General features: G+C 40.5%; 1 long non-coding RNA gene across 1 annotated transcript; it reads left to right on the top strand.

Moving 5' to 3' along the window:
- The first annotated feature begins 6,477 nt into the window (after window positions 1-6,477).
- On the top strand, window positions 6,478-16,622 carry LOC147599909 (uncharacterized). The gene is made up of 5 exons (XR_015259259.1): window positions 6,478-6,608; window positions 8,867-8,955; window positions 11,897-11,971; window positions 15,237-15,335; window positions 15,439-16,622. It is a non-coding gene; the product is annotated as an uncharacterized LOC147599909 (long non-coding RNA).
- Window positions 16,623-17,074: the final 452 nt, after the last annotated feature.

Genomic DNA, 17,074 nt, shown 5'->3' with positions numbered 1-17,074 from the left:
AATTTTTGCAACACTGGCAAGTAAGCTCTCCTTGTACTTCCCAAACTGCTTTTCCCTTCCTTGTGGGTCACTTAGCTCTTTCTTCCTTCCCCTGTCCTCATCCTTGGGTCTGTCTTGGGGCAGCTGTGGCAATTTCTGGGTGAGCAGAAGTCAGGTCTCATTCCTTGTTATCTCCTTACCTTGGAACACAATCCTTATTTTATATCTAATGTCATTTTTTTGGCCAACATTATCTTTGAATTAGCAATGCTATAATCACATTTTCAGATTCAATTCTCTCTTAGGCTTGTTGAGGATGTGATAAAAATCTTTAAATTGTCATTGTCGCCAGTATTTAAAAGCAGTCCCTTGAAAAGCATGCAGTGATTTAACTCACATTTTTGGACAAACTCTGGGAGCTCTAGCATCACTGCTAGAACCCCTGGTAGCCCTTCCCGGTGTGCAAATCCCCCATGCGTTCACAGCCCCTGCAGAACTGGGGAGCCGAAGTTTTGCCTCATCCCTGCTGACGTGTCCTATCTCCCTTCAACTTCTGTCCCCGCTTCTGCACTGATCTCAGCTCAGAAGAGCCAGGAAAGCAGTTGTGATTGCTTTCCTGGCAAAGTGCTGCTTCGAGAAACATGTCTCACAGATGCGGTTGATATCTACTACTTTGGTCCCAGCTACTTGCAGAAGAGAGGTTTTGATCCGGGCTCGTACGGGGAGCCTCCTCTTCCACATTCCTGGGAGAGCAGTGCTGCGCTAGGTCAGTTCCCCCCACCAGAAGTGAACATGGGGCATTTTGTTTAAACTGGGAAGCTGATAGTGTTGAACTCATCTATTTGTTTAAACTAGCTGGCTATCTTCTTGCCATCTCCAATGTACATCTGCTGTGGGATTGTGAAACTTCATTTATTTTAAGCTTGCAGTATTTACCAAAGCAGACCCAAAAAGGGTCCTTTCTAACTTCCATACCATTTTTCTAGAGTTATTTGTTGGAGAGATATGTTCATGTATAATTAAATGTGGCTTGCTTAAACCTTTGCAGTTGGTAGCTTAATCTGTATTTTGTTGTACTGTGAGTACAAAGGCTATATTATGCTTTTGTTGGCATCCTTGCTGGTTAGTATGCCAACTGCATAATTTTGTGCTCTGCTATATGTCAGGACTGGAGTGCCGAGGGCTCAACAGGTGGTGCTGGGATAAAGTTCTGGCAAATCAAATAGGTAATGCAGTTATTTCTTTTGTCAAATTATAATTGAAAACAGAGACGAGTAAAATGAAACTCACATTTTCCCGGTGCAAAACAGGGTTTAGAATTAAATTCAAATCAGTTTCCATGACAAATACACATTACTACTGGAGCTTGGTCTGTAAATAAACATGCAACACCTTAGTTTTGATGTGGAATGATTAGTTCCCTGTAAATTTAAACCTTAAGCATCAGCATTTAAACAATAGCAGAAGGCTGCAGTCCTCCATGAATCTTCTGCCTTTCTTGTACACATTTTGCAGAAAACGTGCCAAAAGCTTCAGGAAAACTTTCAAAAGATTTAAATCTAAAAAGTCAGAGAATCTGAGACAATCTGTGATACATATAACTCAAATGTTTAACATCAAGAGTTTCTTGCCATATTGTTTTCTAATCATTGCTATAAGCATGCTCCCAGCAGAAAATGATAAATACACTGAAAATTCCAGTGAATGTGCTGAATGAGGTGCTGCTCATTTTATACTTGACTTGGATGATGTTTATTAATCCTAAAATCAGAAAAATGGGATAAAGCCTTCTACAACAAAAACACCACAAATCATATATGCATAGCTTGGTTTTTCCAGAGTTGCATATAAAAAGACCTATGCACTTGCAAGCCTATCCACTTTGCTATTGTAGCTGATTTTTTTTTTGCGCTGAGGTGTTTTTATTTCCCTCTGAGGACCTATCTAAGTCTAATATATATAATCTTATCTATGGCTCCTACAGTCATTGTGGGTTTATTTAGTTTTCCGTTCCTCCTCATTCAAATACATTTCTCCTAAACTATCATTTTCTCGACTCCAAGTTCTCTTTTGTCAGATCTGTGCCTGTCATCCACTGAAGCAGCTTTCTGCAGTTCCTTAGGCTGGTCACAAACATCTTCATGTCTCTTTAAAGCTCGTATTTAACTGAAGCCATTACCTTTGTATGGGACCAGATGGTACATCCTCTTCTCTCATTTGATAACTCATTCCATAATTGGTTGAGAGCTAAGCAGTGTGAGAAAACGGCATCACATTCCATAAACTTCTTTAATTTTACTTTTTATATACCGTCATTACTGTTGTTTAGTCCTAGCAGAATACATCCGTTTCTCTCCCACAGCAGCGGGCTGAGGTTGTGATGCCGAATGCCAGGGCTGTGGGCAGGTGATGAGGCCGCTGCCGGTGCCCTGGCCTGGGACGCACCTAACAGATGTGCGAAACTACTGGGCATGGCACAAGAAATTGCTGGACGTGAGAGATCACAGGCTGAGAAGCTGACAAATTTGCAGGTGGTGCTGTGAGGAATTCACAGGTGGTTAAGGAGGAGTTATGTGAGGAACAGCTGAATTTCAGAGAAAGCTGGGGGTGAGCCCTGGGATTGTTTTGGGGAGTTGGATAGTGCTGGGTAGCCATACCTGCTTACCCACACAAGGCTGAGATCACCTTGAAGTGACACCAAAAATACCAACATTCAAATTCAACATGTACAGGAGTTAAAAATGGAGCAGAGATTGACTGGATTAATGGAGAGCAACTAAATCCATGAAGCTGTTGGCATTTGGCTGGTTATCGATTTGGTTTTTTCACACTTTTCAGTATGAAGATGCCTGCGAACAACAAGACATTGGCTGAGAATAAGGCTCCCAGTTCAACATCCCTCTTCACAATGCCATGCTCGGGCTGAATCCATTCCTGGGAAAGCACGGCACAGATTTGTTAACCAAGCGAAGTTCCATCTGGTTGCCTTAGGAGTTAATCTGGCAGCTTCACTGCAAAGGACTCACTCAGAAGGTACAAAGTTTATTACAGCCAAAGTGTTACTAAATTCTTTGCCTCTTTAGAAATCCTTTCACTGCACCACTATATTTCTAGACTGACCTGGGACATGCCGTGAGGACCGATCCCTACTCCCTGTGATTTGCCGTTAATGTTCAATGCATGAGAGGAAGTGTTCTGGTTTTTCCTTTTTCCTTTTAAATAACCATGTTGAATATTTATCTTAAACCTCAGGTAGCTGTTTAGAAAAGAAACAGCTGAGAAGCAGATAATGTGCCCCTTTCATTGACAAAAGATTTATGTCTTGCCTGGCAGGACTTCATACTAGCAGCGCTCACGGCTGACATAGCCAAACACAAGTAGCACGTAGCCCCGTGTTTATCCAGGGGAACCGAGACCGTTGCTCCCACACTTTTTTTTTTTGTGTGTGAAATTAAATCAGCCACATTGAAATTGGCAAAGATTTAAAAACATGATAAAATTCCTATTAAAAAAGGAGGGAGAGGGACTCAGAAGCAGTTGGACTCAATGAATGCCACGCAAAAATAAGTAGGGTATGCATGAACATTTCTGCTGACCTTCTGCGGGAGCCATCTGTCTCGTTGCAAGGCACCCTTGCCCCCGTGGGAATGGGTGAGGAGTTCAGCCACGCCGCCGACCACCCTTCCCCCACAGCTGTCAAAACCATTGTAGTTTGGCTCTAGCACATGGATCGTTAAATTCCGTGCTGTGCCAAAAAGGAAGGGAAACAGTATGAAACATGTTCTTAGGCACGTCTTTGCCACGGCCTACATGTAGCTCGGTGTCACAGACTGCTGAGAGAGAAGGTTTTTCCGGATTTTAGCACAACTTTTTAGTCAGCATGAAAAAAAAAACTTCTCTTTTTTAAGTAAGGGGTGAGAAAGAATAGCAAAGCAGTAAAAAAAGCCAGTCCAGACAGCTGTACCCAGAGAAGTGCTACTGGTGGCAGCGTACACTGCACATTGGAAAGCACAGGCAGAATTTGCCCCAGAGGACATAAATTAAGCATACATCTGCTTAAAATACCCCCGCCCATCCAATACGAAAAAATACTAATTTATTTTGAAATATTACTGTAATTCTGGGGCTGAAAAAACACGTAGAATAGGTAGGAAATTCTTTTTCTGGTATGCAACACGCTGCTGGAAAGCCTAGAGGTTAATGCACGTGACTGGATCGGCACAGACCTGGACCCCATCTCTTCCTCGGTCAGTATTCTTCTGTATTGCATCAGGCAAGTCACGATGTTTCTTCTTAAATAATTTCATCCACAAAATGAGAATGAACCCACGTGACTCTTGCTCCAGTGAGAATGGTGGAGCTAATCTGACTTAGGTGTGAAATGAGAATGCTCATATAGGAACAAGCTCCTGAAATGCAAAGTTTTATGATTGCATGCTGTTCTATTACAGAAAAATGGCAGTTTCCTCTGTGGAACTGAGGAACAGAGCAATAGCCTTTTTTTTTTTTAGTTTTTTTTTCTTTTTTTTTTTTACATTGCTCTTTCATGTACAGCATTTGATTAGTTGAGAATTAGAAATGTAATATCTGTTTTATATTTGTCTCTCAGGAACAGCTTATACAGGGTTTGATTTTTTTTTTTAAAATTCTTTTTCTGTGTAGTTATTTGCCGTAATTTTCTGTGAGGGTGCATAATGAATGCAAGTATTTGGAGGCTGAGAAATGGGAAGCGGGGAGGGCATAACTATGTGTGTGCTTTTGTGAAAAGGTGTTTGCACATGAATGTACATTCATGGATCTCTCAAGCCTGGAACCAGATTTCCCATTGTTCTTGAGTTTACATCCGAAAAGCTATGGTTTAGACTAAAAATAACATCTCTCTGTGTTATTAAAAAATGGGAGGAGGGGAACAAATCTTCCAGGCGAGGAGTAAGATGGATATCATTTCTCCTCTCTACCCGTCCTCTTACAGCCCATAGAAATACATACATAGAGTTATATTTTCATCTGGGTTCAAGGTACTAGCTTTTAGCCATTCAAATCCCTTTTTCCATTAGTGCAAGTTAAGCCGCTCAGGCTCTGTGTGCGGACGTTGCCCTACTTTCGTCGCTCTTGTCTCTGTGTGCTTTCACTTCCATTTCCCTGCTCTGGGCTGCCGGGTGGGCGAACCTCACAGGGCTACAGCCGTGCCTGCTGTACCTCACCAACCCGGGACACGTTTAACGCTTTCTTTTCCCCTGCAGATGAGGACAGCCGCACTCACAGGAACGCAGAAGACCCGGCGTTCAGAGGACTGCTGAGTCCAGCCAGGCCAGGCAGGCAGCGCCCCGTTCCTGGGGCTGCGCGGGCTCCTAGCACATCTGCCCCAGAGCTTAGCAGGGGAAGAGGCTGGGAATCAAAGTCTGCATCGTGCTTGTTCCCAGACTGTCTTCTGCCATCCCACCTCTCTGCTTACAGCTTCCCATTTTCCCTCTTGTGGTTTTTGTACGCATGCACATGGCACTGTGCTTTTTGAATACCTCTTAACTTTTCCCTCAGAACCTCTCTATTTTCCTTTCTATAATTTCATCTTTCTTTATTCTTACTACAAATATTCTGAGGGCTGTGGACTTGATCCATGCAAAGTCCTGTCACTGAGAGACCTAAAATGGCAATGTCTACCCTGAGGTGTCTGGTTCCAGTGACAGTCACTGTGATAGGCATTGCCTTGTGTCACATGCCTAAATTCCGTAACAGTGCAGGAGAAGGGCTTGATACCTTACTGAAATCTATTTCAGCTTTTTTTTTTTTATTAAATGATTTTATTATGATCAATGGATGAGACTAAACCATCTGCGTTTATTACCAGAAACAAAATTGACAGTAATTTGACCCCTGTAATACTTTCTTTTTTTAATAATATGATACAGTGGCAAAAAAAAGGCTATGAAATCCTGTGTAGAGACCTTTATCTTAGTTGAACTGGCTGAAATATAGACAATGGAAATTCTCTGGGTTGACATTGGTATAATGGGAAGCAGAATATGACCTGCTCTTCTGAGCAATGTGCTGTCACCACAAACTACATCGCCATACATAGCTAACGTATAAAAAGTTTATTTGTCAGCCTGCTCCTGTGAGCTCTTTATTTATGGCTATTTTATCATCTCAATAAAGCCATGTTTTTCATTGTTAGAAACATAACGGTCTTGCAAACTCTGAAGTTGTGCAGGTGAACGTGAATGCTTTTATCATGAAGTCATTTTGGGGTAAGCACTGGAGAAATCAGATAATGCCATACGGTGTTACGGTGTCAACTTCCAGGACAAGTGTATATGACAGCACTGAGTTCAGAAGACATCTCCTAGCACGTTGCCTTTCACCAAAGGACTAAATCGCTCTGTTTCTCACAGGGCTTGAAAAGCTGGAAACCCAAGCTAGTTTTTTTGTCTGCAGCTTCTTCAGCTGAGGACCGTGCCTCTAGCACATCTGCACAGCACCTCCCTTGGCGATGGTCTAACCTTGAGAAGGTTCTTTCACAGCTGAAGACAGTGTTGTGTGCCACAATAATTGATTTACTACTGTGAGCAGCTGTACCATTTAGCTCCGGAGTGACGGTCCAACAGCTTACCTGAGGAGTGAGAGCTGAGGTAGGACATTGACTGGGATGCCTGGAGGCCAGCACTGCTTAGTGGTCAGAATCATTCAGCAGAGCTAAGCTGTCAGCTTCCTAAGTATAAGGAAAAGAATATGCACTGACACTGCCATTCTCTAATTCAACTCAGAGAAAGTAAAAAATATCAAGTTTTGCAGCAATTTATCTTAAAATGGCAATGATAAGTAAATAAAGGAGCAGCTAGCACAGTCTTCATCAAGTCTGCTTAACAAAGTTTCAGTGTAAATGTCTATCGTTAAATAGCCTCTTCAAATATCTAAAGTAGTTTTCATGTCAAAAGGGCAGAGTACATGGTTATCAGGAGTAAAAAAATCATCCTTCAGAAATTATGTCCAATGGAGAAAAATAGATAAGACTTGGAGAAGTTAACTAAAACCACAATAAATAGGCCAACAACATTTTGAAGAGTGACTTGCTAAACATACAAACCTGATAAAACTGTGTTCAGTTACCTCAGATTCTAGAAGGGTGCCGGCCAGCTGGTGGTGCCAACACCTGACAGAGGTGCATCAGGAGCTGTTTTGGAAGAAAAAGTCCTTGCAGGAAACCTAAATGTGTTATTTGCATCAATAATCAGTAAAGGAGGACAGGGAAGTTCCCATATGAGACCAAAAGTGTCTCCAGGACTGCCTCAAAGTGTCAAACAAAGTAGAACACTTGGAGCAGAGGGTATTCACTCAAAATTTCCAACTGAACTCAGAGATAAAATTGCTAGTAATGGCTCTGAGTAATCAATTATTTACGCTGACCTCAGTACCACAGTCAGGGAAAAGGAAGATAAAAATCTGTGAGAAAGGCTCCAGAGGTGACTCTGAGAACTGGGAACTAGTAAACCTGACTTCTGCAGCACACAGACTGGTAGAAGTTGGAAAAATAATCAAATTGGTGAACGTGGGGAGAAATACACTCCCCAGGGAAGAATCCACCTGACTTTTGCAGAAGGCAGTCGTGCTTCCCAAAGTTACTAGAGCTCTGTGGAGGAATCGGCGTGTTGTGCGTTACGAGGAACCCCCAGCAGCCCTGTTAAATGTGCACCCTCTGAGACACAGCTGTGTGCTACCTTACTGAGTGCGCTAGCTGCACGAGAGTCATAAAAATCTATTGCAGTTATAACTGTTATTGCAGGGCTTTGGTTTTCGCCTTGGACGGAACAGAATTCTCTGTACTTCTGACTTTTTTAGTCAGATTTGCCAGCCAACTGTCGTATGCATCAGTTAGACTGTGAAAATGTACTGCTGGAGCTGCCTGTGGAATATAACTTAATGATAAATTGCATGCACGCCGTGGAGAGACATAACAGAATGTAATTGCCGTTGTTCATCCTTTGGTATTTGGTCTGCAGAGTCTGAGCTTGTTAATCAGCAGCTCGTCCTGCTTTTACTGGGGCGCGTTCGACGCCAAGAGCAAATTTCCTCTATATGCTTTTCCACTGCGAGCTTTGCCAAAGCTCTTTTGTTCAGTGTGTCAGTCAGCTGTTCTCCCGCTTTAATTGTGCCAGTAACTCACGTCTGGAGATTGTTTGTTCTGGCCTGGTGCAACTAGCACTGCGTCAGCCTGAAGCTGATGGAGACATTGCACCTTATGGAGACCCAGTCCAGGTCTGAGGACAGCAAGGGTGGTTCTGGACCTGCAAAGGTGCCCTACAGCCCTAAGCTAGGGGATTTTGAAGGTGCACTGGGTAAAAGACTATAAAAATACTGATTTCTGTATTGTGTACGAAGAATGTGGAGTACGACAGCTCTGAGAGCTTCTTTTGGGAAAGATTTGATCTCACTGTTTGTGAGATTTATTCCAAGAGATTTGTTGGAGATTGTTACCAAGAAAATAAGTAAAATTACTGTCAGGAAAAATATTTTGAGTGATATCTATTACAAAGCACTAGCTACAGCAATACTAATGCTAGTTCTCACGCTGGTGTTCTTCCTTTCCCTGTATGTCTGGTGTGGGGAGTTATATAATGGTTGCATGTAACTTTGCAAAATAAGTTGTATATCACAGGCTGATTCTTTTAAAGGAAAAATCAGATGAAAGAGATCAACCATTCCTGGCCAGGGAGAATATATCACTTATTTGATAAAAGAGAATAAAACTGTGAATTCTACTTAGCACTAATCAGGAGAGATGTTAGGTGCATCCTCTCCAGTGAACTAAGTCAGCAATCTTCACATGTTTAGAACAGAACCAATAAAATGACAACAGATTTACTCTCTTGTTTTACTTCCTTTTTCTCAGACAGAAAATACAAAAAGCATGAAACAAATCTCAGTGAAAACAATATTCCCAGAATTTAAGAAGCGAAATTTCAAAGTTCAGATCTCCAGGTATGTGTTTGAAATATTGCTCGTCCTTCCCGTGTCTGCCCAGCTCGATACAAAGTCCTGCAACTGCAAAGATCACTCAGTAGAGATCCTCAGTAAAAATATATCCAGGCTGAGGTTCTTCATCTCCTAAAGTATTTTGATGTCCCAATAGATGTTTAAAGCAAGACAAGTTTATTTTCATTAGCCTTTGAAAGTTTTTATGAAAACATGGGGGTTTGTGGTACTTATTTTTTCTTTTTCTTTTTTTTTATCCTTTTTCCCTTTTTTTTTTCCACAAAGCTACTTGTGAAATAGTCTTCTGTTGGCATACGCGCTGTTCCAACTTTCATCCTTGATAAAAACCACAATAACTAAGGGGCAAACCTTACAAAGTAGCTCATGAGTAAATGGAATTTAATGGGGTCAATTATCCCTACACGCTTGTGTGCAGGTTTCATTAATATTAATAAATTGTAGACACGCATATTGAGCTGAAGAATAAGCTATCACTGGCCTCTACACTCTGTTTTGTGTGTGTGCTGATTTAGAATTATTCAAGAGAACGTGTTAATTTTCAAATGTTTAGTGGCAGAAAAAAGACAGGTTTGCCCATTACACCTGCAAGATGGAGAACGGTTGGAAAAAGAAACCCAGATTAAACACGAGTGAAACAGTGCGCATTCTGTTTGTGCTTATTCCATAATTTAGAATCACATTACACATATGTCTCGCCATCAATATTTCATGGAATGGAAATGAATATGTAGCAGGCTGGGTTCTTCCCTCTAAGGGTTAAGTTCCATTTCTGCAAATTGGTTTGTGCCCTATTTCTGTTCCTGTGTCTCTGCGCATCTAGACATTTTCTTGGCATCTCTAACTCTTCTGAGGTTTCTGGAGATCTTTGGAGATTTGCTAGTAATTGACCTGTTTGGATTGCACATGACTGGCATTTGCTAAAAGATAATACCGTCCCGCATTTTGTTGTTAAGTGCTGGCTGTGTTATTAACTTGTGGCCAAACCAGAAGAAAGGCTCAGGAGAAATCGTTTTCCCTCAGACGACTTCATCTGGTTCTTACCGTAATCTCCATTATAAGTGAAGCACTTTGGTCTCAGCTTAAGAGTCACATATTCTTTAACTTGTCCGCCGTGTTTGTCCGGTAATGAATACACCCACTTTGCTTCGTTTTTTTTAAGATGTTGCTGTACACTAAGGGTAAACAATCAACGTAACGTCAAAGTCAGATGATTTAACCTTCTGCCGCTTCTCTAACCACTAAAGAGTTCCTGCCACTGCTCACTGGGTATTGGAACACGTGTAAATGTTATCTGAGAAAAGAGGATTATCAAATGAAGGAAACCTGATGTTTTCTCCTTAGAAAACAGGAATAATTAATAGGTTTCGGACTGCCCTATCCCAAAGGAGTCTGAATGAGTCCTATTTGTTTTAGATTTATCATGTAACAGAAGCAAATCTTGCCCCTAGCTACAACAGCATGGTTCTGGAGGAACCAGAAAACCAGCAGGTTTAGTTCTGCTGTAATTTAAGCTGGTACTATCTCAGTGTAACACATCTGACGTCAGGAAAGTTCCTCATGTTTCGCACTATCTTTAGTAACCAAGAAAATTAAAACTGAAATTAGAGCCTAGAAACAATGAATTAACACTAGCCAGATAAGCACATGCAATCTACTTTGTGTAACACAAGAATGAAATACTGCTGATCTTTGCAAGTAACAATGACAACTCAAATACAATGCCTTGGGGCCTGCAATAACCTGGAGGCTAATTAACTGCAGAGAGGGCTTTTTATATTACACTTTGTATTAAATAAATTCAACACAAATCCATGGAGACCAATAAGCATTTTTAGGCAGTCTGGCTAAATTTTACCCCAAAAATTGATCCAGCTGCATAGGATTCTGGCTTGTGAGACGACTGATTAATATATTGTCCTCCAGTAATGCAGGTGCTTAAGATGAAAATAAGAGATGGAGGTAGAGGAAGTCTTCTGTCAGTACAATTTTCATGATTTTGTATCTTTCTTTGGACATAGTACTAATCAAAATATATTTCACCTCAGGGTTTTGTAATACTGCCCTAAAATACATCATCATTTCAAAACCAGAAGCTATTGTGATCACATAAGTAAAAAAGCAAAAGAAAACAGGCTTTGTTCTCTAGACCTTAATTTCAAGGCTTACCCACGTATTTCTCTCCGTGAAACCCGAAGATGCAAGCAAAATGCTGCGAGGCCAAGCACTGGGCACGGTAGCGATATCAGCAAGGAGTCTCTTGGGGGCGGTGAATAAAATCCTGCTTGGTTCATAAAAGGTCTGATTACAGTCAACAACTGGGGTGCATACTGATCTGTATCCAACAAATACAGCAGTCACCCAAAAAAGTCTATGCCTTGGCTGATGAGGGTGACGAAATGGCATGTAGTAAAGTCTCTAATCCTCCTGTCACAGTACCACAGAAGAGAGAACATATTCCAACAGGTTTCTTTTGAATCCAATAACGCACTGTGAACAAGCAATCTGCTAAGTATTAAGCATCTCTTTTTAATGCAAAATAATTCTGTATAGTATAGCTTTTAAAATATTATAATTCTGGTGCGATGATCCAGCTGACAGGGCGTTCAGCCTTCCCGGGACAAGTCTAATGGGTTCTTTGCTGCTGTTCTCTGGAGAAGCGTGGTAACTCTTAAAGTCCCACAGGGCATCTGACGACTCTTCTTCAGCCTGAATCTGAAGTCTCTGTAACTGAACTGGATACAAAAGCATTATTCTTCACTTGCAAGATGGTGTCCCTTTTCTTTACGTATACAAAACTCAATAACATTTCAGTAAGTTTGTTATATCTGTTATAGAAAACAACGTTCTTTAAGAAATTGTTAAAAGATCCTTTACCTGGACTCCTGCTGGTCACTGTTAGAATGACCAATTTGTTTTTCTTGGACAGCACCTTCCCTGGTTGTGAACCTGGCCTGGTTGTGACAACATAGTGACCAGAAAAATGGCACAGCTGATCTCAAAGGTGGGTGAGAAAGGGCAAATGCAGGTGCAAACCTCACAACTCCACAGCAGAAGCTTTTCTGGGGACCAGTAGAGAATAGAGGAAAGTATCTCTAATAATGTCTCCCTGTTATTGGAGAGCTAAAAAAATTGGAAGGTAAGGGATGATGGCATCAACTGAAGCCACTAAAAGATGCACACTTAGAGTAAATGTTCTCTGTTCTGGTCACAAAGAAATATTCCGCTTCTCTTTGTAGGTATCTCTGTCTTGTTCTTCTCTCCCTCACACACCCAAGAAGACTGGAAGTAGAAGCAAGGCAGAAACCATGTCTAATTCTGATATTTAGATGAACAAGTAAAATATTACTCTTTTTTTAATTATTATTTCCAAACTAGCAAGTATGTGAATCAGAACCAGTGAGTTAAGTTTGGATTTATTATAGTAGACTATTCCTTCTTCCTGAACACTCCCAGTGCAGTTAAACTTTGAACACAACAAGGAGGGGAAGCAAGGGGAACCCAGCTTGAATCTTGTTAGACCCTTCAAGTTGAAGAAGCAGTTTCCCAGGACTTCTCTTAAATAAAAAGAAAAAATTCTTTAATATAAGAACTGTCTTCTTCCAAAAGAGATGCCAGGTACATCAACAATCCCTGGTATTAGTCAGTGATTTCTTGAGAGACCTGAAATATCAATAGGAGCTCCTCAAGCACACCTGCATAATCTAGGCCAAACAGAGCAGGATCAGGCAAAAAAAAAGAACCATCACCAATGTTGCTTTACCCCGGACTTCTCAGATATCCTTATCCCAAATCCAAAAGAAAAGGAGTAGATGCTGGTGAATTTCACAAAATTATAATAAATAAAATCAGCCTGTGCCCTCATAAAATCTTTTACACGGGCATTGTCACTCTCTTTTGGAAAAATGAGACTTAGCCATCAATACGAGTCAATTCTCATTTAGGACCTTCACTGAGTAATAACAGCTCAAATTTATGCAGGGAGTGGATCAGTGAAACCTTTTATCTTCTCAAGTGGTGACCCCACTAATAAACAACTTGACAACCTGCATCAGGATAGCGTTATCCGCAAATTAACACACAAGCTGTTTACCATCAGATAGCCTCAGCTGTTCCCAAACGGAGGCAAGCTGGTTCCTCGCTTCGTTCTCCTAGGATTTCTTGGATATTATGGCTAAGGCCAGGTTGTCATGTTTTGATTTCCATACACTCAGACTGGAATAGCATAGTAGCAGAAAAGTAGCAAAGTGTTTATTCATGGGCAAAGGTTTGGCCCTAATATGCAGCTGCTGTCTATAACCTTAAAAAAAAAAAAAAAAAGTGCTTAGAAGTTTCTCAGTCTCAGGATTAAGATGAATCCATCACTGCCTGGAATGCCTGTGTTATGAAACCTCCTGTTGCACCCTTTGTCTTGATAGTGTGGTCATCGTGAAATCTCACTGCTGGACAGCATCCTACATGTCACCACCAGCAAGGTTTCAGCTGAGGCCACTGGACAAAAAGCAGCAGACAAAACCATTATTCCAAAGTGGTTTTTGAAAAGAAAAGCTGAATCCCATTCATAGATGAATGGTTTTCCAAACAAAGAAGAGAGTTTCTGCTGTAGTCCAGAACCTTCATTAATGAGATCCAGACAGATGTACATTTTTAAAAAGCATGAGATTCTGGGGGTTTGCCATTTAAATCATCAACTGCTGTATAAATTACATTTCTAAGACCCATTGGCTCCAACCAAAGGGTATTTAAGAGCCTGTCTGACTGTCTGAGTTATGAAAGGACCAGGTAAGAGGAAGTGGAAAAAAGGACAAGCTATAGAATATCCATTAGTAAGATGACTAATACCACTACAAACCTGAGTTCCAATTTCTTTGGCTTCTTTCATGGAGATTTAAAGATAGTCGTAGCAAAGTTTCAGGAAGAAAAGCTAAAAGAGAGACAAATCCTGCAAAGGGAGGACATATTTACCAATGCTCAGCATTCCTTCGGGTTTATTGTAAATTATTTGTGAGGTGCTTGCTCAGTATTCCTTCAGGTTTATTGTAAATTATTTGTGAGGTGCTTTTTAATATTAAGGTTCTTCATAGGTTCATTGGAGAGATGGCCAAGATTAGTAATGGACTAATTGTCATGGAAAAAAATTTATTGCTAGCAGTCTCCAAAAATCTAGCAGTTTGGCTTCTGCGGGTAAAAATGAGGTAATGTAGCAAAGTCATGCTTATGAGGAAATATATCCTGGTTTTTTTAGATCACAGACAAATAAGATTAATGTTGTGTCCCACGCTGTGTTGAAAGGGATATCTTGCCTGGTTAAAAAATATATTTAAAAAACATCTAATTTCCTTGTGTTTCCCTATGTTTTACTTTTTTTTAATATATATAAATGTTTCCTGTTCCAATAATATAACTTTTCCCTGTCACACAGCTTGCATTTTCCTCAGCTTCAGTAATGAAAATAAATTAGTTAAATTCACTTTTGTTTAAAGAAAATTTCTCATTCAGATTTCCGTTCAGCAGCAGATCGTATTAACACTGAACGCAGAACTGGAAGTGAGGACATTGAGGACAAAATTCCTGTAACTGATGGAAATATTTCTACTGCTTTTCTGTTTTTCAAAATCTTGGTAAATTTTGTCCTTGAATTGATCACACATATTGGCTTAAACTGAACTTGTAGAAAAATAGAAAAATCTCTCAGGACGGTGTTTCATTTTGATACATTTTTCTCACCATTTTAGACAAATATACGTTGATCTTTTAATCATCAACTGAAGCAGTTAGTTAATAACGAACTCATAAGCAAGGCAGATACATCTGTGTAAAGCAAGAACCTTCCCTTGTTGGTCGCCATGCCTTCCCCTCAGCCTTTGAAGAACTTTTACAACAAATTTCAGCCCAAAATCCAATCCCAAACCAAATACCAGAAGGTTTAATTAATCACCTAGGTTGGGTTTGTATATGTGTTCTTTTTAAGCTGGTTGTTTTTCACCTGCCACCAACAGATGGCCCTTGTCATGTTTTGAACATCAGGGATTCAGCAGAAATCAAACCTGTATATCCAATTTGAATTTTTTATATTCTTCATCCATTATTTCAGACTCAGTTACTAATTTTCACCCTATTTATTGCTGGTAAAAAAAAAAAACAAAACAACAAAGAAGGAACGAAGAAGGGAGCCATACAGTCTTCCCTGGTTGCCTGTAGCAGTGTAGGAAACATTTTGATATAGATGTAAGATGTCTCTCATTAATAATTATTTCAACTTTTAACAGCGCAAGTTATTTTTCTAAAGAAAGGATGATCTTGGCAACCTCCTGCTAGAGCTTTTGTGTGAAACAGTCGCACTGTGACACAACCCAAGGTGCACCCCGGTAAAGACTTGCTTGCACGTACTTCTGCTTCTTTCGTGCATGTTTTCAGAGCAGTTCACCATGTTTTTATAATCAAGCCTGCCTTTTTTTTCCGGTTACTTAGAGGAGAATTTTGTCCGCAAAGCCCCGCACTGATGTTCTGTGTAATGCCACAGCTGTCACGCCGTTAACTCGCCTTCAGGACACCGACTACTGACGCAATGAGGAGGCAGGTACTACACTCCCTCAGAGCGACCAGGAGAATCAGAAAGGTCTGCTTGAGTCTATCACCTTATGGCAAATTCAGAGAATCTGAATCTCTCTCACGTTCACAAGACCCAACTGCTTCCCCGTAACTGTAGCAACCTCTTTAGCATTTGGAGAAAATTAAACTAAATACATCTTGCCGACGCCAAGTTCTCAAAGGACAACTTTTATTTTAATTACTGTAGACATAGAAAAAGAAGTTCTTTAAGGAAGTCTGTCAACTAAGAGCTATATTTAACTCGTGAGGAATTCCTTAGTGATTTTTCTGGTTAAAGAGATTTCCGTAAAAACAGACTTGTTTGATGCACAGAGTGGAATTATTGTAAAATCAAATACTTATTTTTCAAAAGTCTGATCTGGCTTGTGATGCTAACGCAGCAGATAATAGTAAACACACGTCCATTGCACAATTTAGGTTTGTCATATTGATCTTAAAAAAATGACTTGGCATTACAGAGCTGGTGTTCGTATCTGTTGAGAAAAAGACCAGAATGAAGTGTTAACCGTTGGAGTTGAAGTTCTTTCTCTCATTGACTTGAGTAAGCATTTTTCCAGACTCGAAGCCTTTCTCTACTGAGTTCGGCGCTCTTTCAGTCAGGGCTGGGATAAAAAGCTGTAGCTGTTTTAGTGCGTCATTTTGTAAAGAGTTGCCCAGTATGTATTTATAGTGGTGACATTACTTTAATGACACAGTGACAGTCCGCACCGTTGTGAGGATTAGCAAAGGACATTCACAGAGATGATGGGCAACACAAACTGAGGAGAAGGAGCCACACAGAGTCTGTGTTAAGGTGAATCATAAAAAGAGGGAACAAGAGGAAAAGCAGCAAAGTGAATGGTATGCAACACCTCGTCTAAATCACATTCATCTCTCCTTCAGCACACACAAAACTTTTACTAGATTCTTTTTATGGTTACTGAATACCTACCTTCCTTCAAGTTAGAATTTACTGTGCTGGGCATTAAACCCTAACTAAAGACTTAAAAATAGGCTTCATAATAAAATATTTATTACTCTGTAACCTACACCAGCCCTTACGCTCCCACTAGAAGAGTACCGTGAACGTATGCCAGCCACAGAAATACATTGGATACCCTTGTACTAGAGTAACAGTGTTTGACTCTCTTCTATTTTTCACTACTTTGGCTCTGTTTTAAAGACATGTGTATGCTCAACAACTCAGCTGCTGAAACAAAAAGAAATAAATTTACTAATTTCTATGGCTGTGGAAGGCTTTCTATAATATGGAAAAATCTCACTAGCTCTTCATTCAATCACTTTTTTAAGGAATGCAGGTCAGGATTAAAGAAATCCAGGGAAAGAGAAAAAATTAAACTGGAGAAGGCAAGTAGGCAAGTCAAGTGAATAAAGCCGAGCTTTACTATCGCCTCCCACTTCAACAGAGGAGTCCTACAAGGTCTGGGCCGCAGCTCTCACGCGCCGGGCAGGTGCGGGCACAGTTCCCCTGGGTGCACATCGGCTCGTGTGACAT

This window comes from Chlamydotis macqueenii, chromosome 8, assembly GCF_036417535.1.
Source record: "Chlamydotis macqueenii isolate bChlMac1 chromosome 8, bChlMac1.mat, whole genome shotgun sequence".
Taxonomy (NCBI): domain Eukaryota; kingdom Metazoa; phylum Chordata; class Aves; order Otidiformes; family Otididae; genus Chlamydotis; species Chlamydotis macqueenii.
The sequence above is the reverse complement of the archived record's forward strand: the minus strand, read 5'-3'. Positions and strand labels throughout refer to the sequence as shown.